Source organism: Geotrypetes seraphini, chromosome 11, assembly GCF_902459505.1.
Source record: "Geotrypetes seraphini chromosome 11, aGeoSer1.1, whole genome shotgun sequence".
In the NCBI taxonomy this organism is placed as follows: Eukaryota; Metazoa; Chordata; class Amphibia; order Gymnophiona; family Dermophiidae; genus Geotrypetes; species Geotrypetes seraphini.
Window position 1 is genome coordinate 69019201 of NC_047094.1, and position 24975 is coordinate 69044175.

Sequence of the window (24975 nt, forward strand, 5' to 3'; positions counted from 1 at the left end):
TGGTATATCTTCATCTTTCATCTCAAGTTTATCCTCTTCCACCCTCCTCCTGTATGCCTCCTCAATGAAATTCTCGAGTTCTCTGACTTCCTCTTCGATGTGTCTCTCACTCATGAAGTCTTCAGCTGTCTTGACTGGGTCCTCCATGATGTAGAGTTCTTCTAGCTCCTGTATCTTGTCCTCTAGTCGCTTGACTTCCTTCTTCAAGCTTTTCAGCTCCTGGCACCGACCGCATACATATGACTGTCTCCCCGAGGGGAGGTAGTCATACATATGACAGTCCGTGCAGAACACTGGAAAGCTCATCTTCTGGTTCCCCTCTGCTTCCATTGTCGTTCCTGCTTAAAGATAACAGTTAAGATTACGTGTTTCTTCTATGCCTGCTTCCTGCCTTCTTCCTGTGTGTGCAGCCTTTGCTAAACCTTACCTTACTTATGCTTATGTGTTTGTTCCTCCTGTGCCTGCTTCCCTCAGTACCTGCTTCCTGTCTTCTTCTTGTGTGTGCTGCCTATTCTTCTTATGTGTGCTGCCGTTGTAATACCTTCTTCTTGTGTGTGCTGCCTTCTTCCTGTGTGTTCTGCCTTTACTCTACCTTCTTCTTGTGTGTGCTACCTGTGTTCTACCTTTGTCTTGTGTGCTGCCTTTGCTCTAGCTTTCTTACTGTTGCTTGTTTGTGTTTGTTCCTTCTGCGCCCGCTTCTTCTTTACCTTTCAGTCCTTTCTTGATGTTCTTGGTGTAGTAACTTGGCCCTTCTTGAGGCCCTTCGCAAAGGCGCTCTCGCTAAGGCGAGCGCCTTTGCCGCGCGCCGAACGGCTGGGCGCCGTTGGCTCCTCCCCTTTCAAGGGGGAGTCCGGCGCAGCCTCTGACGCGGTGGGGGTGGGCGGAGCGAACTCTCGCCGCTTCCCCGAGCCTTCTGGTTTCTGTCTCGCCGCTTCCCCTGCTGTGTTCGGCCCGACGCTGCTCCTCTCTTCGGCCGGAACACAGAGAACCCTGGCGCTGGTCTTCTCCTCTCCTCTCCTCTGCTCCTCTATTGGTTTTAAAAGTATTTTCCTGCAATTTCATCAAGTGTCCACTAGTCTTTGTAATTTTTGACAGAGTAAAAAATCGATCCACTTGTACCCATTCTGCTCCACTCAGGATTTTGTAGATATCAATCATATCTCTCCTCAGCCGTCTCTTTTCGAAGCTGAAGAGCCCTAACCTTTTTAGTCTTTCTCATACGAGAGTTCCATCCCCTTTATCATCTTGGTCGCTCTTCTTTGAACCTTTTCTAGTGCCGCTATATCTTGAGATAAGGAGACCAGAATTGAACGCAGTACTCCAGGTGAGGTCGCACGATGGAGCGATAGAGGCATCATAATATCTTTAGTTTTGTTAACCATCCCTTTTTAAATAATTCCTAGCATTCTATTTGCTTTTTTGGCCACCACCACCTATTGGGCAGAAGGTTTCATTGTATTGTCTACAATGGCATCCAGATCCCTTTCTTGGGCGCTAACCCAAGGGTGATTTAGGTTATTCTTTCCAATATGTATCACTTTGCATTTGTCCACATTAAATTTCATCTGCCACTTGGACACCCAGTCTTCCTGTTTCCTAAGGTCTGCCTGTAATGTTTCACAATCCGCATGCGTTTTAACAACTTTGAACCATTCAACTCAAGGCATTTCTCCCTCAGCAAAGACATAGAAACATGACGGCAAAAAAGGGCCACGGCCCATCTAGTCTGCCCACACTAATGGCCCACCCCCTAATTACCTCCATAAGGTAATTAGGGGGGTGGGCCATAAGGTATGGAGGGCTATGTACGTTAATGCCCACAGTTTGGGCAATAAGATTCTGGAATTAGAGACGGAAATGAGGAATGCCGACCTAGATGTGGTGGCGATATCCGAGACTTGGTTCACGGACTCCCATGGGTGGGATATGGCTATATCGGGATACAACTTACTTCGGCGGGACAGAGAGGGCAAAATGGGAGGAGGGGTAGCACTATACACTAAAGAGGACACCAAAGTTACCAAAATCGCAGATGTCAAGTACACGGGGAATCCCTCTGGGTGAATTTGGCTAGGGGGAAGGACATATGCCTGTATCTTGGTGTAGTATACAGACCTCCAAGACAACAGGAGGACATGGATATAGAATTAGTCGAAGACATTGAGAATATCACTTTGCGTGGAGACACAGTATTGTTAGGAGACTTCGATATGCCTGATGTGGATTGGAACAATCTTTCCGCTACGACCAGCAGCAGCAGGAAGCTATTAACCTCTATAAAGGGAGCGAGACTCAGACAAATGGTATTAGAGCCCACTAGGGATCGGGCGATACTAGACCTAATACTCACCAACAGAGAAAGTGTCACAGAGGTCTCGGTAGGCGATACGTTGGCCTCCAGTGACCACAACATGATATGGTTCAACCTCAGGAAAGGTTTCACTAAGTCACGCACATCAACCAAGGTCCTCAACTTTAAGGGCACAAACTTCGAAAGCATGGGAGATTTCGTCCATCGGGCACTGCAAAACCATGCCAAAACAGATAATGTAGAGGTAATGTGGTCAACTCTGAAACCAACCTTACACGAAGCAACCAACCGCTACGTCAAATCAGTAAGTAAACGGCGAAGAAACAATAGACCACAGTGGTTCTCTGCGTAGATCTCAGACCTCATAAAAAAGAAGAAAAGAGCATTCATCATCTACAAACAATCAGGGAAGCGAGAATCCAAGGAAGACTATCTGGCCATGTAAAAAACGGTCAAAATGGCAGTCAGGGAGGCCAAACTCCGAATGGAGGAGAACCTTGCGAAGAACATCAAGAAGGGCGATAAATCCTTCTTCCGGTATATTAGTGACGGAAAAAGAAACACAGATGGGATAGTACGCCTTAGGAAACCCGACGGGAACTGTGTAAAATCGGACTCCGACAAAGCCAAACTTTTAAATGAATACTTCTGCTCGGTCTTCACTTGCAAGGCGCTGGGATCCGGCCCTCAGCTGCCGATGAGGGAAACTCAGAAGGCCCGTTTTGAAATTTTGAGTTTACGCCCAGCAGTGTCTACGAGGAGCTATCAAGACTCAAGGTGAACATAGCTATGGGACCGGACAAACTACACCCCAGGGTGCTCAGGGAGTTGAGTGACGTACTGGCGGAACCGTTATCCGCGCTCTTCAATCTTTCCCTAAGTACAGGAAGAGTCCCGTTGGATTGGAAAATGGCTAACGTCATTCCACTCCACAAAAAAGGATGCAGGATGGAGGCTGAGGATTATAGACCGGTGAGTCTCACATCGATAGTGAGTAAACTTATGGAAACACTAATCAAATGCCAATTGGATACGATCCTGAACGAGGAGAATCTACGAGATCAACATCAACATGGTTTTACGAAGGGAAGGTCCTGCCAATCAAATCTGATCAGCTTCTTTGACTGGGTAACAAGAAAGCTGGATATAGGGGAGTCCCTGGACGTCGTGTACTTGGACTTCAGCAAAGCGTTTGATAGCGTCCCACACCACAGATTATTGAGCAAGATGGGTTCGATGGGACTGGGTGAAACATTAATCGCATGGGTTAGGGACTGGCTTAGAGGTAGACTTCAGAGGGTAGTGGTAAACAGTATCCTCTCCGATAAGACTGAGGTGGTCAGCGGAGTGCCGCAGGGCTCGGTCTTGGGCCCAATCCTATTTAAAATCTTCGTAAGAGACTTGGCTGAAGGGCTTCGAGGTAAAATTACATGACTGGGTAACAAGAAGGCTGGACTCAGGAGAGTCCTTGGACGTCGTATACCTGGACTTCAGCAAGGCTTTTGACAGCGTCCCACATCGCAGGCTGCTGAACAAGATGAAATCGATGGGGTTAGGAGAGACTCTAACTGCATGGGTTAAAGATTGGCTTAGTGGCAGACTTCAGAAGGTGGTGGTTAACGGTACCCTCTCTAAAATGTCGGAGGTGACAAGCGGAGTGCCGCAGGGTTCAGTCCTAGGCCCACTCCTCTTCAACATATTCATTGGGGATCTGACTCAAGGACTTCAAGGTAAGGTAACCTTCTTCGCTGATGACGCCAAACTATGCAATATAGTAAACGGCTACAATCTACATGATACTATGGAGCAGGACCTGCGTACTTTAGAAAGTTGGTCCTCGATATGGCAGCTGGGCTTCAACGCCAAAAAATGTAAGGTCATGCATTTCGGTAACAGAAATCCATGTAGAACTTACACCCTGAATGGAGAAACTTTATCCATGACTACGGCAGAACGAGACTTAGGAGTAATCATCAGTGCCGACATGAAGGCTGCCACTCAAGTGGAGAAGGCTTCATCTAAAGCATGACAGATGATAGGTTGTATCAAGAGAAGCTTCGTCAACAGGAAGCCTGAAGTCGTGATGCCATTGTACAGAGCCATGGTGAGACCTCATCTGGAATACTATGTGCAGTTCTGGAGGCCACATTACCGTAAAGATGTGCTCAGAATTGAATCGGTTCAGCGGATGGCCACCAGGATGGTCTCGGGGCTAAAGGGTCTCCCGTACGAAGAAAGACTGAGCATACTGCAGCTCTACAGTCTCGAGGAGCGTAGGGTGAGGGGAGACATGATTGAGACATTTAAGTACATCACGGGACGGGTCGAGGTGGAAGATGATATCTTTCTTCTCAGGGGACCCTCGACTACAAGAGGACATCCGCTCAAACTCAGGGGAGGGAAGTTTCGTGGAGACGCCAGGAAGTACTTCTTCACGGAGAGAGTGATTGAGCATTGGAACAAGCTTCCAGTGCAGGTGATCGAGGCATGCAGCATCCCAGACTTCAAGAACAAATGAGATACCTATGTGGGATCCCTACGAGGGTCATGCCAAGGGATAGGGTCACTAGGGTATAGACTTGAAAGAGAGGGTCATTAGAGTGGCAGTATAATTACAATTATACTTAAGAGGGTCAGTAGACTTAAAAGGGTGGGTCAATAGTGTGGGCAGACTTGATGGGCTGTAGCCCTTATCTGCCGTCATCTTTCTATGTTTCTATGTTTCTACTCGCCGATGACGCCAAACTATGCAACATGGTAGGCAACCGCACAACAGATGAAAGCACAGTGCCCGACAAAAGCTCAATGCCCGACAGTATGACACAGGACCTACTCCTGCTGGAGCATTGGTCAAAGACTTGGCAACTAAGTTTCAATGCCAAAAAATGCAAGGTCATGCACCTTGGCGGCAAAAATCCATGCAGGACTTACACCTTAAATGGTGAGATCCTAGCAAGGACCATAGCAGAACGTGACTTGGGGGTGATCATTAACGAAGACATGAAGACTGCCAATCAAGTGGAGAAAGCTTCAACCAGGCCTAGACAAATCATGGGCTGTATCCGTAGAAGTTTCGTCAGCCGTAAGCCCGAGGTCCTAATGCCGTTGTACAGATCCATGGTGAAACCCCATCTGGAATACTGTGTACAATTCTGGAGGCCGCATTATCAAAAAGATGTGCGGAGAGTTGAGTCGGTTCAGCGAATCGCCACCAGGATGGTCTCAGGACTGAAGGATCTCCCGTATGAGGAACGACTGGGTAAGTTGCAGCTGTACTCACTCGAGGAACGCAGAGAGAGGGGAGATATGATCGAGACGTTCAAATATGCCGTTTTGAGGTGGAAGAGGATCTCTTTTTCCTTAAAGGACCCACGGCAACAAGAGGGCATCAGTTGAAAATCAGGGGTGGGAAATTTCATGGCGACACCAGAAAATATTTCTTCACCGAAAGGGTGATTGATCGCTGGAATAATCTTCCACAACAGGTAATTGAAGCAAGCAGCGTGCCAGATTTTAAGAAAAGATGGGATAATTTGATTCAGCTTTGCAACCAGGTTTACATTACATTACATAAATTGTTATATACTGCGGTTCAGTGCAGTTAACAGCTAAGAGATACTAACCATTTGTAGTATGATCATAATAAATTACCATATTTTTCGCTCCATAAGACGCACCCCAGATTTAGAGGAGGAAAACAAGAAAAAAACCATTCTGAACCAAATTATATGCTAATATATACCCGGCACCTTTAAATCCCATCCCAGCCCCCCAGCACCTTTTGTAAACCACACAGAACCAAAAGTCTTTTGCAGTATATAAATAAAAATTTATATTATGTTATTTATGCTGAGAATTCGCCAGAGTAGCAGTTTGTAGCCATGAATTTCCATGAGTTCTTGTGCTGTTTAGACTCTCCTAAATTTGATTTTTATTGGCGTTTATTCAGAGCCCACACAATAACTGTGCACTCAAGATTTTACCATTACAGCCCACTAAGTTAAACTGATCAGGCAGTTCAGTATCACAGAATGCCATCAAATCTTTGTCTGTTATAGATTCTGGCAGTTCAACTATTCACATGTTGTTCCTGCAATTTCTGTTCTTTTGGTCTTTCAAATTCTGTCCCAGTCCCCCCGCAGTACCTTTAAATTGTGATGGCTGCCTGTTGATTATGTTGGGGCCAGTGACACACAAGCACACTAATGTCTGGTCCCGCGACACTTCCTAATTGTGGTGTTCACTGGTTCTTCGCTGAACGGTTGCCTGCTGATTGCCGGTATGTAGGGGCCAGCTGCACACAAGCGAGCTGCTACGTGGGCGCGTGCCACTTCCTGAATGGCTGCCGGTAGTTCTTACGGGGACTGCCGGCAGCCATTCAGAAAGTGGCACACTTGTGCGCCGCTGGCCCTAACATACCGGCAATCAGCAAGCAGCCGTCCAGTGAAGCACCAGCGAACACCACAATTAGGAAGTGTCGCAGGTCCAGGCATTAGCTCACTTGTGTGCCACTGACCCCGACATAATCAGCAGGTAGCCATCCACTAACCACCACAATTTAAAGGTACTGCCGGGGGGGTGGGGGGTTGGTATATTCGCTTCATAATAAGCACTTTTCTACGCCCTGGAAAAAGTGCGTCTTATGGAGCAAAAAATACGGTAATCAAAATATTTACCAAACTAGTGTGTTTTCAGCGATTTTCTAAAGAGTAGATAAGAGGTTGAGATTGATATATAAATACTGACTTGTTTGTCCCACATAGCTGCCAAATATACAAAAGTTTTACTAAGAAATCATTTATAAACACATCTCTTTACAGATGGAAAGTCAAAAAAATTGTATTACACGCAAGTGTTTTCTAGTAGTAAAATTGAAGCGATCCAAAAGCCTTAAAACATACACTACCAAATTTGAAAACTATTCTGGCTTCTGTTGTCAACCAGTGCAGTCATAGTAATACAGTGGTGCCTCACACAACGAACTTAATTGGTTCCAGGAGCAAGTTTGTTATGCGAAAAGTTCGTTATGTGAAACGCGTTTTCCCATAACAATACATGTTAAAAAAAATAATTCGTTCTGTAGCATAAAATATGCTAAGATGACATAAAAAAAGATAAATTTATCTTGTTAGAGCTGGTGTTAGACACAACTGGGGACTGCAAAGTCCAGGCAGAGGCTTACGGCTCTCTTTGACCAGGGGGGACAGTTGCCCTAGTTGCACTACCCTAACCCTATTCCTGCTATGTGTGACTGTGGTATTCTGTTAGCATGATATTTCTGTGTAGCATTCTATAATAATTTGGCTTATTCAATTTTCTTGATAGTAGAGGGGATATATGTGAAGGGAGGGGAGACAGGGGTTTTGTTGATCCTTGCTGTGTATTATAATCACCCCCCACATACTCCCCAGTACCTTTTTAATCATCCCCCCTCGGTACCTTTTTTAATTCCTCCCATCTTTCCCAGCCAGTGGCGTACAGGCCAGAAGCGCAGAGATCAGGAGCAATTCCTCTGCACGCCTGTGTGGGCCCATGCCGATCTCCGAATGGCTGCTGTTAGTTCTTGTGAGTCCCGCGAGAGCTGACTGCAGCCATTCAGAGATCAGCGCAGGCCCAGGCAGTAGCACAGAAGGCTTGCTCTTGATCTCTGCGCTTCTGGCTGGGAAATTTGCTAGACCACCAGTTACGAGTGAGCGGGTGAGATTAAAGTTGCAGCAGTGGTGGCTTTTTTAAAAAAATATGTGGCGGCGGGGGGAGGTTTAAAAATATGCGGTGGTGGCAGAGGCTTAAAAATATGCAGCAGCGGCGGCAGGGGGGTTTAAAATATGTAGCGCCACTGCACAGGGAGCCAGGCGGAGAGAGGGCAGTTAAGCGCAGTGCCTGCGTGGAAGGATGCAGCTCGGGCGACTTCGTTGTGTGAAACGAAGTTCGTTGTGGGAAGCAAGACCTGAAGTTCGTTGTGCGCAGCGTTCGCTGTGCGAGGCGTCCGTTATGCGAGGCACCACTGTACTGTGATACGTTATCACCTTCCCTCCATCTCAGCCAAGCAGATGATGGCTCTACCAAGTTTTAATTAAAAATTTGATGCAGCACTTATAAATTTTCTACTGGGCCACATAGCGTCCACTGTCCATGTTACCCCCCTTTATGAGACTTTGTGGTCTCTAGCCTCTGAATGGTTTCAAGCTCTCAACTCACTCTCACAGGAGATTACAATCACATCTTCATTTTGTCAATCTCTGCAGTGGTGGATGAACTCTTCAAATCTTTCCAGAGGGTTGTTTCACATCCCTCCACATCAGAAAGTTCTGACCACTGACTCGTCCAAGTATGCATGGTGAGCTCATCTAGACAGTCTTCGCACATATCTGCCTGCTGTCCCTGGATAACACCTGTTATGGTAAGTAACTGTGCTTTATCCCAGGACAAACAGGCAGCATATTCTCACATATGGGACTCCTAGCTTACTATAATGGGATGGAGGGAGAGTTGGCTATTAGGAAAATAAATTTTGCAATACTACTTGGCCAAAGTGACCAAAGATTCCAGATAGTAGTGTGATGTGAATGTATGAACTGAGGACCAAGTAGTAGCTTTACAGATTTCATCAATACGAGTTGAGCGAAGGAAAACAACTGAAGCTGCCATTGCTCTGACTTTGTGGGCTGTGACATGACTCTCCAGTGGCAGCCCAGCCTGAGCATAACCGAAGGAGATACAAGAGACTAACCATGTGGAAATCATTCTCTTGGATACAGGACGTTCCAACTTGTTAGGTCAAACAAGACAAAAAGTTGAGATGTTCTATGCGGCCGAGTTTACTGCAAATAGTAAGCAAATTCTTTTTTGCAGTCCAGAGTATGAAGAGCCATTTCTCCAGGATGAGAATGAGGCATAGGGAAAAACACTGGATGTACAATAGATTGATTGAGATGGAATTCAGTGACGACTTTAGGAAGGAACTTTGGATGGGTGCAATTGTGAAAGTGGGATTTGTCACCAGTGCTTGAAGCTCACTGACTCGTTGAGCTGAAGTTATTGAGACGAGAAAAACCATTTTCCAAGTAAGGTACTTGAGATGAGCCGTAGACATTAGTTCAAAAAGAGGCTTCATCAAAGCAGCAAGGACCACTAAGATCCCAAACCACTGGAGGTGGACACAAGAGGATGAGCAGTGAGAGGTTTACCATCGACTGGTCTATGAAAAGCATTGATAGCACTGAGATGAACTCTAATTGAAGTGGTCTTGAGACCTGAATTGGATAAATATAGAAGATGCTCCAATACTAAAGATCAGAGGTTACTGGGCTTGATGGACCATTGGTCTGACCCAGTAAGGCTATTCTTATGTTGTTATGATTCATTTTCATGATGATGAAGAGCACACCAGGTGGAAAACATGTCCATTTTTGCTGGTAGCACCATTTCGTAGACAGTTTTCTGGACACTTCCAAGTTTAATCTGACAGGCTGAGAAAGATGAAGGTCAACCAATGTTAGGTCGAGAGGTACCAAGCTGTCAGATATAAAGCTGAAAGATTGGGATGCAGAAAAGATCCATGATTCTGTGTTAGAAGAGACAGGAAAACTTGAAGAGGTATTGGTTCCTTGATAGAGTTGAAGTAGAAGGAAAAACCAGGGTTGTCTAGGCCACCGATGAGCTATAAGAATCATGGTGGCTGATTCCTACTTGAGCTTGACAAGCGTCTTGAGGATGAGGGGGATTGGAGGAAAGGCATAGAGAAACTTGTGAGTCCAATCCAGCAGAAAAGCATCTGTTTCCAGACAATGAGGAGAGTACTGCCGGGAGCAAACTAGGGCACCTTGTGATTGGGGGGAATGCAAACAGGTCTAACTGAGGAGACCACCACTGAGAAAAGATGTGATGCATAATTTGAGTGTCCACTCATGTGATTGAAGAAACCTGCTGAGTCTGTCTGCAAGAGAATTCTGTTCCCCTTGAATGTATATTGCTTTCAGAAATATATTGCAAGCAATAGCCCAGGTCCAAATTTTCTGGGCCTCCCAACAAAGACGGAGAGACTCCATGCCTCCTTGTTTGTTTATGTAATACATCACAACCTGATTGTGCAGATAAGAAGGATGATGTTGGTCACAGTGTGCTGAAAAGCTTTGAGAGCATTGTAGATTGTTCTTGAGTTCCAACAGATTTATATGACAAAGGCGGTCCTGGTCCTTGCGTGCGAAGGCCATCTAGATGAGCTCCCCAAGTGTAAGTGGATGAGTCAGCACTTTCTGGACAGATTGGAAGAGTTCATCCACCACTTCAGCGACTGTCGAAGCAAAGGAATGACTGCAATGTTTTGAGAGAATGGGTCGAGTGCTTGAGACCACCGAGATGTGAGAGTCCATTGAGGTATCCTGAGATGAAGTCTTGCAAATGGAGTAACATGCACTGTGGAGGCCATATGGCCCAGTAGCCCCATCATTTGTCTGGCCAAGATTGATGGCAGATAAGTCTGAGTGCAAAGCTGAATCAAATTGTCTTGTCTTTACTGCAGTAGAAACGCCCTGGTATAAATGGTGTTGAGCAGAACTCCTATGAATTGTAGAGTTTGAGATGGTTGAAGTTGAGATTTGGGAAAATTGATTTCAAAACCCAACTGTTGAAGGAAGAGAATTATCATGCAAGTCGCTACTGTCACCCCTTGCGAGGTAGGGTTCTTGATCAGCCAGTCCAGGTAAGGAAAGACTTTAAGGCCATGAGACCGTAATGCTGCTGCCACTACAACCAGGCACTTGGTGAATACTCTGGGAGAGGATGCAAGGCCAAAGGGTAGTACAGTATAATCTCGTTATAACGGACTCGCTTATAATGGAACCTCGCCTATAGCAGACAAGGTCTGCTGGTCCCGGTTGTGCGCCTTTATAAACATTCAGAAAATCATCGCATATAGTGGACTCGCATATAATGGACCTTCAGATATAACGGACAACCAATTTGGTCCCCAGAGCTGCTTTTAGCTGTAGTTTTGTTCGGCTATAATGGACATGCAGGCTCAGCCTACAAGGCGCTTGGTGTGCCAATGATATATTATCAAAATGCAACCCAGAAGAAAATGACAGAGTATTTTTCTATCCAGTACAGTACGACATAATGCTTTAGAACATCTTTTAGTGTTCTGGTTTTGCAATCATTTCATTCCATACCAATGTTTTGCTGAGTTTTGTTATTGATGTTGCTGATATGCTTGTGCAGTAACTGTTGTTCATTGATTGTACCTTATTTCAAGTTGACCTAAATAAAAATTTTTAAAAATGCAACTCTGGATATAATGGTCTGTTTTTCCAGGTCCCTTGAAGTCCATTATAACGAGATTATACTATACTTTGTATTGATACTGGTGATGAGCCACCTGAAAATGGAAGAATTGCCTGGAGGCCAGTTGCAGTAGAATGTGAGTGTAGGCTTCTTTCAGATCCAGAGAGCATAGCCAGTCGTTGCGATCTAAGAGGGGATATAAAGTTGCTGGGGATATAAAGTTGCTAGGGATAACATCTGAAACTTTTCCTTCACTAGAAACTTGTTGAGACCCCCAGTTTCTCTGTGCAGAAGGAACCCTTTAGATAGCATTGAGAAGAAGAGACGTCTGCTGATGGTGAAAAGGAGACTCTCTTGGAGGATGATCTGGAAGAATGTCGATAAAGTGAAGAGAGTATCTCTCTCGAATGACTATTAGAACCCAGAGGTCTGTGGTAATCAGTTCTCAGCGAGGATAATACAGTTGAAGCCATCCTCAAATGGGTTGAGGGAGAGGCTGGGATAGAGGAACAGCGGCTATGCTCTCACGAAGCACATCAAAAAGACTGAGCAGACATTTGAGGAGCTGCTGTCTGAGTTTTTTGAGGACACTCTTGCTTCTGTTTCTTCTGCTGCGGTCTAGGGGGAGCAGCAGGTTTGGAAGAAAAATGCCTCTGATAGGAAGTAAAAGGCTTGAAATGCTTGGAAGTTGAAGGCTTAAGCTTGGATTTGACTAAAGCATCCCAATGTTTCTCATGGTCAATGAGCTTTTGGGTAGCATTTTCAATAGAGACACCAAATAGCTCATCACTCAAGCATGGAATGTTAGCCAATCTATCATGGAGGTTGACGTCCATATCAGAGACTCTGAGCCATGCCAGACGTCTCATTGCCACTGACATAGCTGAGGCTCTTGAAGATAATTCAAAAGCATCATAAGCCGATCTCGCCATATACCGTCTAGCCAGGGCAAGGGTGAGAGAGATGTGATGAAAATCTGTAATTGCTGTGAAGGAATGTGTACCTATCAAAAGAAGACAATTTCTTAACCAGAGTCATGACATACCAGGAAATACAGAAATTGTAGTTTAGGACTCTGTTGGCCAACATGGAGTTTTGGTACAGGCGACGGCCAAATTTGTCCATAGTGCGTCCTTCACGTCCTGGTGGCACTGAAGCATAGCCTGGATGGAGTAGATATTTTCAGAATCGACTACCACCAGGGACTGATGCTGGAGTTATGGTTTGTCAAAACCAGGAGAAGAAATGATTTTGTATAAAGAGTCCAATTTTCTGGGGACCACATTAATAGTAAGGGGTGTTTCCCAGTCCTTATGAAGAGTCTCCTTGAGAATACCATATACAGTGGTGCCTCACACAACGAACTTAATCCGTTCCAGGAGCAAGTTTGTTATGTGAAACGTTCGTTGTGTGAAACGCGTTTTCCCATAACAATACATGTTAAAAAAAAAAATTCGTTCTGTAGCATAAAATATGCTAAGATGACATAAAAAAAGATAAATTTTTGGTTATTATTTTTATTTAGATACATCTAAAAACATAATTGTTTTTTAAAACAACACACATTTTTTAAATTTAAAGACAGACTAAGTAGAGTCTAATTTTACAGTGAGAGGGCAGAGTCTCAGCGGCAAAAACTGGGACTTAACTGTTCATTTTTTTTTTTTTTCTACCGTGTTTCCCCGATGATAAGGCAGGGCCATCAAATAAGACAGCCCCCCCTTTTTAGAAAAAAATGTAAAATAAGGCACCCCCCCGCAAATAAGCCACCCACCGATACCTGCGCTTACCCGAATCGGGTGGTACGGTGGGTGACTCCGTGTGGTCCCTGGCACCCCCGACACGATCGGGGCAAGAGGGAGCTCAAGCCCTCTTGCCCCCCCCCGACTCCCCGACACGATCGGGGCAAGAGGGAGCTCAAGCCCTCTTGCCCCCCCCGACTCCCCGACACGATCGGGGCAAGAGGGAGCTCAAGCCCTCTTGCCCCCCCGACTCCCCGACACGATCGGGGCAAGAGGGAGCTCAAGCCCTCTTGCCCCCCCGACTCCCCGACACGATCGGGGCAAAAGGGAGCCCAAGCCCTCTTGCCCCGCCGATTCCCCAACTCCCCGACAATATCGGGCCAGGAGGGAGCCCAAGTCCTCCTGGCCACGGTGACCCCCTAACCCCACCCTGCACTACATTACGGGCAGGAGGGATCCCAGGCCCTCCTGCCCTCGACGCAAACCCCCCCTCCCCCCAACGACCGCCCCCCCCAAGAACCTCCGACCGCCCCCCCAGCCGACCCGCGACCCCCCTGGCCGACCCCCACGACACCCCCAACCCCCTTCCCCGTACCTTTCTGTAGTTGGCCGGACAGACGGGAGCCAAACCCGCCTGTCCGGCAGGCAGCCATCTACGGAATGAGGCCGGATTGGCCCATCCGTCCCAAAGCTCCGCCTACTGGTGGGGCCTAAGGCGCCTGGGCCAATCAGAATAGGCCCGGGAGCCTTAGGTCCCTCCTGGGGGCAGGGCCTGAGGCACATGGTCGGGTTGGGCCCATGTGCCTCAGGCCCCGCCCCCAGGAGGGACCTAAGGCTCCCGGGCCTATTCTGATTGGCCCAGGCGCCTTAGGCCCCACCAGTAGGCGGAGCTTTGGGACGGATGGGCCAATCCGGCCTCATTCCGTCGTTGGCTGCCTGCCGGACAGGCGGGTTTGGCTCCCGTCTGTCCGGCCAACTACAGAAAGGTACGGGGAAGGGGGTTGGGGGTGTCGTGGGGGTCGCGGGTCGGCTGGGGGGGCGGTCGGAGGTTCTTGGGGGGGGGACGGTCGTTGGGGGGAGGGGGGTTTGCGTCGAGGGCAGGAGGGCCTGGGATCCCTCCTGCCCGTAATGTAGTGCAGGGTGGGGTTAGGGGGTCGCCGTGGCCAGGAGGACTTGGGCTCCCTCCTGGCCCGATATTGTGTGGGGAGTTGGGGAATTGGCGGGGCAAGAGGGCTTGGGCTCCTTTTTGCCCCGATCGTGTCGGGGAGTCGGGGGGGGCAAGAGGGAACCAGGCGGAGAGAGGGCAGTTAAGCGCAGTGCCTGCGCGGAAGGATGCAGCTCGGGCGACTTCGTTGTGTGAAACGAAGTTCGTTGTACGGATCAAGACATAAAGTTCGTTGTGCGCAGCGTTCGCTGTGCGAGGCGTCCGTTATGCGAGGCACCACTGTAATGGTAATCGAAGAAATTCTTTAGGAGACTCATCATATTCAGCACTGTAGGTAGAACCAGCTTCTCATTTGACTGGGAGTCTTTTCCTAATTGTCAAATAAATTTTGTGAAGGAAAGTCTTTCAGTAGGAGACTTAGGTTTTTGTGGAGACTTTTGAGGAGACTTTTCAGAAGGGGTGTCATAAACTTCTGTAGTGGACTAAGGCACATCATCTGCTGTCAGATTGTAAGTCTTTTGGCAAAGGGATGCATCGGGACCAATGTTGATATCAAGTCCGGTGCCGATCCGATGAAGATGATGATGTATGATGTGACTTCCTTGTACGCATTGTAGAGCGGGAAGAAGAGCAATGCTTGCGCTTCAAAGTAGCTGAGGATGAACGATGCTGAGTGGACTTGGATCATCAAGATGATGAGGAAGAACACTGATGCCTCAAAGAACTGGATGGAGAATGAGCTCTCTGTGAGCAGTGTTTATATGTGGAAGATCAGTGCTGTACCGGAGATCCAGTATGGATACCACAGGACCTGGTGGCCTTATGCTCACGCTGGGTTGGTACCGTTGGAGTCAGTGTTGGAGTAAGGAGTTTGAATATGTCACTGACTCGGAACAGCGCTTCCACCTTTTCCCAGGACGAGAGCATCAGTACCGTTTGGTGTTCTGCCGGTATACATCAGTGGCTTGTCTGGCTTCAGAAAGGGTGACCTTGAAGAGGATACACACCTTAATGGAAGAGAGGCCAGACATAAGAGCGGTCGTCACTTGGTCGGCATCAAGAGATTCGATTCAGTGTTGACCTGCGAGACTTGTTGGAAAGCTGGCGGCTTTTTAGCTGGCTTACCCCAATGGTGCGACATCCCCCGATGTTGAAGTTGATGCTTTTCGATGTAGAAGGCTGTGATGTCTTCTCGATGTCCATACTGGTGCCAAACAATTTCTCTTGTTTGCGACTCTTAATAGTACATTTTTTCAGGGTAGAATACCGCGTGCAGGACTCAACATGATGTTCAGGTCCAAGCCACTGTAAGCACCACCTTTGTGAGTCAGTGATGGAAATTTTCCGTTGGCACCTGCAACACTTCTTAAAACCATTTAGCAGCCGGGACATCGACGGAAAAACCGCCTCAGCTAAAATGAGTTTAGTGGCTGAAGAAAACAGAGGCCTCGGCAGGCGAAGCCCAGAGGTGAGAACAGCGAGGGAAAAAAAAGCCCTCTGCTGTTTTTTTTAAACTCATATTAAATACGCAGATAAAACACGAATAAAAAATACGTGTGAGTGGGAAGGCAAAAGCCAAAATTTGAACAATGTTAAAAAACACGACACAACAGCAGCGTGCCTGATTTTAAGGCCAAATGGGATAGACATGTGGGATCTATTCACAGTGACAGGTAGGGGAGGGTCATTGGGGTGGGCAAACTAGATGGGCCGGGGCCCTTATCTTCCGTCTGTTTCTATGTTTCTAACTAAGAACTGAGGAGCCACGTGCGGCATTGGGTGAGAAGGCATTCGTGCATGCACAGTGCGGGCAATTTGCAAACTTTCTTAAGTTCTTAAAGTGGCAATGCACTTTTAAAGCTGTCTGTGCCGGGGCTCTGAGGATGACGTCGCCCACATGTGAGAATATCTGCCTGCTGTCCCTGGATAACACCTGTTACAGTAAATAACTGTGCTTTCATGGACCTGTCAATGGTAAACCTCTGGCTGCTCTTGTTTCTAGATTCATGAAAGTTTCAAGTTTATTAGGATTTTATATACCACCTATCAAGGTTATCTAAGTGGTTTTACAATCAGGTACTCAAGCATTTTCCCTATCTGTCCCGGTGGGCTCACAATTTATCTAACGTACCTGGGGCTATGGAGGATTAAGTGACTTGCCCAGGGTCAAAAGGAGCAGCGTGGGATTTGAACCCATAACCCCAGGGTGCTGAGGCTGTAGCTTCAACCACCGTGCCACACACTCATCCACTTTTCAGTGTTAAACCACCTCTCAAACCGCCTCCAGTGATTTGGGATTTTAATGTTCTTTCTAGACTCATGAAGCCTCCATTTGAACCAGTGTCTAGCTCATCTCAAATATCTCACTTGGAAAGAAGTATTTCTCATCTCCATTACTTCTGCTCATCGAGTCAGTGAGCTCAAGCGCTAGTGGCGCAATGTTCCACCATGACAAAGTAATTCTTCACATCCATCTTACAAAGGTAGTCACTGAGTTTCAACTCAATCAATTGATTGTGCTTCCAGTGTTCTTCCCTAAGTCTTATTCTCACCCTGAAGAAACAGCTCTTCACACTTTGGATTTAAAAACAAGCCTTGACTTATTATTTACAGGAGACTCAGCTGCATAGAACATCTCCTCAACTGTTCATCTCCTTTGATCCTAACAGGTTGGGATGGCCTGTATCCAAGAGAATTATTTCCACATGGTTGGTGGCATGTATTGCTTTCTGTTATGCTCCCTGGGCTGCACTTTGGGATTCGAGTCAGAGCTCACAAAGTCCGAGCTAAGGCAGCTTCAGTTGCTTTCTTACATTCCACTCCTATTGAGATCTGTAAAGCTGCTACTTAGTCCTCAGTTCATGCATTCACGTCTCACTACTGTCTGGAATCTTATTCCAAATGGGATGGTCACTTTGCCAAGCAATATTGTTAAATTTATTTTCTTAATGGCCAACTCTTCCTCCATCCCATTGTAGTAACCTAGGGAGTCCCACATGTGAGAATATGCTGCCTGCTTGTCTTGAGATAAAGCACAGTTACTAACAGGTATTATCCAGGGACAGCAGGCAGATATTCTCACAACCCACCCACCTATCCTGGTTGGCTTTTTAGCTTGCTTACAGAACTGAGGTACTGCAAGCCTATATCAGGCGGGACGGCACTCGCACTTGTGCGGTGAGGGCAGTCATGAAGATTTAAAGTGGCGATTCACTTTTAAAGCTGTCCGTAACGGGTTTCCATGGATGATGTCACCCATGTGAGAATATGTGCCTGCTGTCCCTGGATAACACCTGTTATGGTAAGTAACTACTTTCTCACGGGGGCCAATCCAGGTCACTAGTACCTGGCCAAAACTCAAAGAGTAGCAACATTCCATGCTACCGATCCAGGGCAAGCAGTGGCTTCCCCCATGACTTTCTCAATAACAGACTATGAACTTTTCCTCCAGGAAATTGTCCAGACCTTTCTTAAAACCAGCTACACTATCCACCCTTATCACAACCTCTGTCAATACTTTCCAGAGTTTAACTATTTTCTGAGTGAAAAAATATTTCCTCCCATTGGTTTTAAAAGCATTTCCTTGTAACTTCGAGTGTCCCTTAGTCTTTGCAATTTTTGATGGCGTGAAAAATTGATTCACTTGTACCAGTTCTACTCCACTCAGGATTTTATAGACTTCAATCATATCTCCCCTCAGCTGTCTCTTTTCCAAGCTGAAGAGTCCTAACCTTTGTAGTCTTTCATCATACGAGAGGAGTTCCATCCCCTTTATCATCTTGGTCACTCTTCTTTGAACCTTTTCTAGTGCCGCTATATCTTGAGATAAGGAGGCCAGAATTGAATGCAATACTCCAGATGAGGTCGCACCATGGAACAATACAGAGGCATTATACCATTCTTAGTTTTATTAGCCATCCCTTTTTAAATAATTCCCAGCATCCTGTTTGCTTTCCTGGCCACTGCCACACAGTGGGCAGGAGGTTTCATCATATTGTCTACAGTGACACTCGGATCTTTTTCTGGGGCGCTAGGGTGAACCACGCTAGGTTGACCCTAGCATCCGGTAACTGTGATTCAGGTTTTTCCCAATGTGCATTTGTCCACATTAAATTTCATCTGCCACTTGGACACCCAGTCTTCCAATTTCCTAAGATCTGCCTGTAATTTTTCACAATCCGCATGCGTTTTAACAACTTTGAATAGTTTAGTGTCATCTACAGATTTAATCACCTCATTCGTTCCAATTTCCAGATCATTTATAAATAAGTTAAATAGCACCGGTCCCAGTACAGATCCCTGTGGCACTCCACTGTTTACTCTCCTCCATTGAGGTGAATGACAATTTAACCCTACCTTCAGTTTTCTATCCGATAACCAATTCCTAATCCACAACTGAACTTTGTTACCTATCCCATGGCTCTTTAATTTTCTCAGGAACCTCTCATGAAGAACTTTGTCAAAAGTTTTCTGAAAATCTAGATACACTACATCAATATGATACTAGTGCAGTCAGCCATATATATTGTCACTTCTAGACTTCTTCAATGCTCTACTCTCAGATTTCTATGTGAAATTAATTTTTAAAAACTTCAACTGATACAAAACACTGAAGCAGAACTCGTATACTACAAATCAAGATCTGACCATGTCACACCACTGATTATAGAACTGCACTGGTTACCAATAGAATAGAATTCAAACTATGCTGCCTAATATTTAAAACACTATACTGTCCCTAATAGCTTCCCTAAATTTACTGAACTGTTAGATAGATCTGTGGGTCATCGTAACTCTTAACAACCAGACCCTATCGCTCCCAACTTTGAAAGAAGTACAGTCCAAGATATCTCACAGCAAATCATTTAACTGCTAAATAGCAAAAAGTGGAACTCATTTCCCATTGAAATTTGCACAACCACAGTATGCGCACTGTTTTGCAAAAATCTAAAAACATGGCTTTTTAAGAAATCCTATCAAAGGTTCAAAGAGACTCAGACTAATAATACAAGTCACCCAAAACAAAGACAATGTTAATAGTTGCTATTTATGAAATATTATCTCAGACTATGTATAATTTGATTACAGTTTAACTTTATGTAGCATGTATAATTCTTTGTTATATATTTAACTCTATACAAAATTCTATGTAACAATATGTTGTCTGTAACTCGCCTAGACCTCTTAATTAATGAAGATTGGTGGTATATAAGATTGCACATAACATATCTATACGGCTCAATGCGAAGTACATATTCAAAAAGAGGAACATAATAGCCTTACTGGGTCAGACCAATGGTCCATCAAGCCCAGTAGCCCATTCTCACGGTGGCCAATCCAGGTCACTAGTACCTGGCCAAAACCCAAGGTGTATCAATATTCCATGCTACCGATACAGGGCAAGCAGTGGCTTCCCCCATGTCTTTCTCAATAACAGAGTATGAACATTTCCTCCAGGAACTTGTCCAAACCTTTCTTAAAACCAGCTACGGTATCCGTTCTTACCACATCCTCTGACAACACCTTCCAGATCTTAACTATTCTCTGAGTGAAAAAAAATTTCCTCCAATTGGTTTTAAAAGTATTTCCCTGTAACTTCATCGAGTGTCCCCTAGTCTTTGTAATTTTTGACGGAGTGAAAAATTGATCCACTTGTACCCGTTCTACTCTACTCAGGATTTTGTAGACTTCAATCATATCTCCTCTCAGCCGTCTCTTTTCCAAGCTGAAGAACCATAACCTTTTTTAGTCTTTCCTCATACGAGAGAAGTTCCATCTCCTTTATCATCTTGGTCACTCTTCTTTGAACCTTTTCTAGCGCTACTATATCTTTCTTGAGATAAGGAGACCAGAATTGAACACAGTACTCCAGATGATAGCAATTAAGGACCTTCTTAGAAATTAAGAAATTGGTGACTGGAACTGTTTAGTTATATCAGCATTTGAGATATTGGGACCTTCTCTTAAGCCAATACCCCTCCTGGCTTTTCCGGTTGCTTTACTTAATATGTTGTATAACTGAAGTTCTCCTCTTTCTTCTTTTGGGAAATCTTCTTTAAGTTTGTGGTCTAAGAAGCGGAAAAGTTATATTCCTAATTAATTTCTTTTTCTTTCCACATTTCTGGAACAAGAGTATTCTTGTGTATTTGTATAAAAGCAATAAAATAAAATATTTTTTTTAAAAAATACTACAGATGATGTCGCACCATGGAGCGATACAGGGGCATTATAACATTCTTAGTCTTGTTAACCATTCCTTTTTTAATAATTCCTAGCATCCTGTTCGCTTTTTTGGCCACCGTCATACATTGAGTGGAAGGTTTCATCGTATTGTCTATGATGATGCCCAGATCCTTTTCTTGGGTGCTAACCCCCAAAGTGTCAGAGTTGAAGCTGGAGACCCAGCCCTCTGCTTCCAAATGCGTGGTTATGAGTAGCATTAATGACCATACCAACTCTTTTCTGGCTAATCCAGATATTACTGCCCTGGTAATAGAACCATTGGAGACCCTGGAGGGGTCATTGCAAGTTGTTAAGGCTGTGGCTAAACTTTATCACATGGCGCCCGAGTTCTAACAGCTTTTTGTTCAGCCGAAGGTGGATTCAGCGAACTGCTCTTCTGAGTGAAGGTGGTGTCATACTGAAGGATGTAAAGGACTGCAGGGTGGACATCGTGCTTAAGAAACAACTTGAGGTCCTGACTCTGGGGATCAGAGCTGACATTGCCACTTGTTTTGCTGCGAGGACCTGCCACACAAGGCTGCGCTGGACCCTTTCAGCAGAGGAGGATGCCTGCCCTCATCTCATACGAGATGGTGTAGATCATGTGGCAGATGCTCTCTAAGATCTTATCAGCATCATGAGAAAGGTGTCCGCTTATTCGGTCAGCTCTCAGGAAGTTCTGGATCTAGCAATAGGTGGGCAACTCGGAGTCCAAGGCTACCTTGAGTAGACTGCCCGTTAAGAGACAGATGCTTTTTGGTCTTATGGCTAATGTGGCGGATCACTGCCCTAAAACCTTGCCAGAGTAGAGGTACTTTTTGTCCCTCCCACTGCTCTTGACAGTATTGCCAGAGTTCATCAACACAGAGGCCTGTCCAAGGTTGCAGTGTTTCAGCAATTCCAGATGCCAGCAATCTGCTGGATCCCACCTCAACTCCTCCTCTCAAAAGACTCAGTGATGCCAGGCTGCTAGCCCTGCTCCCACATATTGGTGGGGGTGAGCGGGTGCGGTTGTCGGGGTTTCTTTTGAGAGTGAGAGAAAATCTCCTCAGATCAATGGGTGCTGGAATGAATCTGGGAGGGGTCACAAGATCGAGTTTTTATCATCTTCTCATGGATCTATTCCTTGAGTCTCCTGCTGGCTGGCCGGAGAAGGAGATCAGGGTCCAAACCACTCTCCAACTCGAGCTCAGTCAGATACTCCAGATACTTTATCGTGCCAAAGAAAGACAGAGGACTGGAGACCCATTTTGGATCTCAAGGCAGTGAATGCATTTCTGCGGGTCCCACATTTCCACGTGGAGGCAGCCAGTTCAGTCATCACGGCTGTGGCTCCAGGAGAGTTTCTAGCTTCCCTGGACCTCACAGAAGCATATCTGCATATTCCCATCTTTCCAGACCAAAGAAAATGTATGCAGTTCCATGTACTTCAGCAGTATTTCCCATTTGTAGCTCTCCCGTTCGGACTGGCAACAGCCCCCTGCATGTTTACGAAAGCTATGGTGGTGGTGGTAGCTCTCTTCTGACGCATGGGAATTTAGGTTCATTCCTATCTGGACGACTGGCTAATCAGGGCCCCATCCAGACAGGAGTGCAAGCTAGCATGCAGCAAGTTGTGGACCAGCTTCAGCATTTGGGCTGGATTGTCAACTTCAGGAAGAGCCATCTGGAACCCATCCAGAGACTGGAGTACCTGGGCATTCTCTTCACTATAGCTTGTGGCCAAGTATTTCTTCCTGAGCCACTCATATGGAAGCTCGAGAGCCAGATCTGGTCTTTATTAGACATGCAATCTCTGATGGCTTGGCATTACCTTCAGGTGCTGGGCTCCATGGCAGCTGGAGGTTGTCCCCTGGGCCACAGCCCTTTTGCGGCCCCTACAAGACTCACTTTTGTCCCAGTGATCTCCACAGAAGCATCCTCTTCGGTTGCAGCTCCCTTGGAACTGGGGCTGTGAGGCTCAGCCCTCCACTGTTGGCTTCAGGATGCCCCCTTTTTGAAGGGCATGTCTCCGGATCTCATGATTCTCTTGACTGATTCCAGCTTATTCAGTTGGGGAGCTCATTGGGGATTGCTCGAAGGACGTCCCATCAAAAGAAGTAGTCCATAAATTGTCTGGAGCTCAGACCCATTTGTCTAGCTCTGCAGGCTCTAGGAAGTGTCCTAGAGGGCAAAGCTGTTAGAGTGTTCTCCAGCAATGCCATGGTAGTAGTTTATATGAACAGGCAGGGGGCACAAGAAACACTCCCGTGCATCTGGAAGCTCAGATGCTCTTTTGCTGGGTGAAAATCCACCTTCAGACTTTTCCTGTGGTTGGAGTGGAAAATGTTTAAGCCAAATTTCTAAGCTGACAGTTCCTGGACCTGGAAGAATGGTTGATCTCAGGCATTTGATCTAATTGTGCAGTGCTGGGGCAGATTTTGATAATATTATAGAGGAAGAAGTGGCAGGTTTTAGTGATATGTTATATCTGATTGGTAAAAGAGAGAAGAGAGTCAAAGATAACCCTGAGATTACGAGCAGACAAAACAGGAAGGATATGAGAGATGTCCACAGAGATGGAGAACGAGGGAAGCGGAGAGGTGGGTTTAGGCAGGAAGATGAGCAGCTCTGTTTTAGCCATATTTAGTTTTAGATGGTGGTGAGACATCCAGGTGACAATATCGGATAGGCAAGCTGAGACTCTGGTCTGGGTTTCAGTAGAGATATTTGGTGCAGAGAGGGTAGATCTGAGAGTCAGCTTAGAGGTGATACTGGAAGCCAGAGTCGTCAGTATAGAGGTGATACTGGAAACCTTGGGAGATGATCAACGTTCCAAGTGAACAAGTGTAGATTGAGAAAAGGAGTGGTCCTAGGACAAAGCCTTGAGGTACACCAATCAATAGTGGGAAGGCTATGGAGGAGGAACCACCACTGAAGGTGCGATGGGAGAGATAGGAAGAAAACCAGAAGAGGGCAGAACCCTGGAATCCCAACAAGGACAGCATATCAAGGAGTAGACGATCAACAGTATCAAAGGTGGCAGATAGATCGAGAAGGATGAGGATAGAGGCCTTTGGATCTGGCCAAGAACAGGTCATTGGAAACTTTAGTAAGGGCAGTTTCCATAGAATGCAGCAGGCGAAAGCTTGTCTGAAGTGGATCCAGAATAGCATGGGATGAGAGGACGTCCAGGCAACGGCGGTGAACAGCACTTTCAAGTAACTTGGATAAGAAGGAGAGGAGGGAGATGGGGGTGATAGTTGGAGGGACACATGGGGTTCAGTGAGGGTTTCTTGAGGAAGGGTGTTACTATGGCAGGTTTGAAGGCATCGGGGACATTGCAGTGGAGAGTGATAGGTTGAAGATGTGACAGACAGGATGGATGAAAGAGGACGAGTTAGCACCGAGTAGGTGAGTGGGAATCAGATCGGAGGAGCAGGTAGTGGGTTTGGAGGATGAGAAAAGACAGTGATGTAGTAAGGAGGGGGGGCAGTCCACCCAAGGCACCATGTTGGGCGCCAACACCCCTCTTCCTCTCTGCCCCCTGCCTCTTCCCATTCCTCCCCTCCATGTGCGTGCCCCCCTTCCCTTCCCCCATACCTCTAGTGGAAGTTGTTTGCAGCGGTCAACAATGTGCTCTTTGCGACCCCATCGGCTCTCCCGCTGATATCACTTCCAGGTGCCGCGTATAGGAAGTGACGTCAGGGTTGAGCCAACAGGGTCGCAAGGAGCATGTTGTTGACTGCCGAAACAACAACTTCAACTAGAGGTACAGAGGAAGGGAAGGGGACATGTGCAGCAGGCGGGATTGGGGAAGGAACAGCGAGGGGGGTATGGTTTCCTCAGTGATCTCAGAGGAGGGGGGAGGTTAGTAGAAGGGGCGGAGGGGAGGGGAGGATGAAGCAGCCTGATTGAGAACTCAAGGTGAATCTTCTGAATATTATTGTAGAAGAACTCTGCCATTGTCTGGGGAGAAATTGAAGGGGGGGATAGGCAGCGAGGGTGCTTTGAGTAGGTAGTTTAATTTAGTGATCATGTTGCTTTTGTACATCCTATTGGTCTGAACTGGTTCAACAGGGATGAAATTTATTCACACATGTTAATTTCCTTAAGTTCTGCTAGACCAGTCAGGGTATACAGGATATAATTTGGGGTTAGCCTGCTCTCTCCCTCTCTTGTATAAAGTTACTGGTGATGTCATTGGAATAGTTCAGTATCTCTACCACCATCTGCTGGTAGGGAAACTCAGCCCATTGGTCTGACTAGAGGGT

At 46.2% G+C, this 24975-nt stretch overlaps 1 protein-coding gene across 1 annotated transcript in view; it reads left to right on the plus strand.

Moving 5' to 3' along the window:
• GSK3A (glycogen synthase kinase 3 alpha) overlaps positions 1-24975 on the plus strand; it is a 164751-nt gene that overhangs the window by 135856 nt on the left and 3920 nt on the right. The gene's annotated exons all lie outside the window — the stretch shown is intronic.